Source organism: Elephantulus edwardii, unplaced genomic scaffold, assembly GCF_000299155.1.
Source record: "Elephantulus edwardii isolate Elephantulus edwardi_28Jun2011 unplaced genomic scaffold, EleEdw1.0 scaffold00402, whole genome shotgun sequence".
In the NCBI taxonomy this organism is placed as follows: Eukaryota; Metazoa; Chordata; class Mammalia; order Macroscelidea; family Macroscelididae; genus Elephantulus; species Elephantulus edwardii.
The window spans coordinates 704,124-705,114 of NW_006400152.1; the positions used below are offsets into that span (position 1 = coordinate 704,124).

At 35.4% G+C, this 991-nt stretch overlaps 1 pseudogene; it reads left to right on the forward strand.

Moving 5' to 3' along the window:
* Positions 1-403: 403 nt before the first annotated feature.
* On the forward strand, positions 404-789 carry LOC102871490 (annotated as a pseudogene).
* The last annotated feature ends 202 nt before the right edge of the window (positions 790-991 follow it).

The following is a 991-nucleotide window of genomic DNA, read 5'->3' on the forward strand; positions in this document are numbered from 1 at the left end:
AGATAAACAGAGTTTTATTCTATCATACATAGAGTCACTATAGCTCAGAGTTGGCATCTAACAACTACAGGAACTTAATATTTGGTAGTAGGACTCTTAAATATAATTATAATGAATGATGAAATAATTTTATATAGTGTTTTTTACAGTTTTCCAGATGATATAATATTTGATATATATTTTAATCTAAGAAAATAGGTTGAAACATAGTTACCAAAAAATCTCCAGGTCCCAATATTATTTTTATACTGAAGAACCTCCGTCGCTTTAATGAAAACCAGGGGATATGACCCCACAGAAATCAATCATAAAGAACCATTACTAGGAGGCTGGCCTTCCAGGAAATGAAACACAAGTTGGCAGTCACCACGGGCTCAGAAACAAAAGTCCTTTGCAATTTTTAATGTTGGAAGAACTAGAAGAAGGCCAGAAAAAGTAGATGGCACAATTAGTTGGCTGTCTAGAAGATGATGAAATTATGACACTTACAAGATGGATAAGGATGATAATTGGCCTCCAAGAACAATTTATGAAAATGGATATACAGCCTTAGAATAGAATGTGGACCTAAATGCCCAGAAACACCGCTTTTGTAAGATTTGTAACGAAAATTAACATGAATGGAGTTAATAGCTGTAGTGGAGTGATGGATCCATGAGCCATATCTGTGCTAGCAAAGTGGCAGAGTTCCTACAGCATCAAAGTTATTCTGCAGGAGCGTTGGGGCCTAATGATGTCAATAGAAATATGAAACTCCCTCAACTGCCAGGACAGTGTCACAGCAATTAATCAGAAAGAAAAACCACTGGCCCTCCCCTGATCCTATTCTAATTTTTCCCCAGTTTTTAATTGTTATTTTAATGAACGTTTATAGAAAAGTTGGATTTTCGTTCATTCATGATTGCACACTTTCCTCCCTGCTCCCTCTTCTCTTTTTAAAAAGAAAAAAAAAATCAATCAGTCATTTTTGCATAATTTTCTCCCTCCTTCC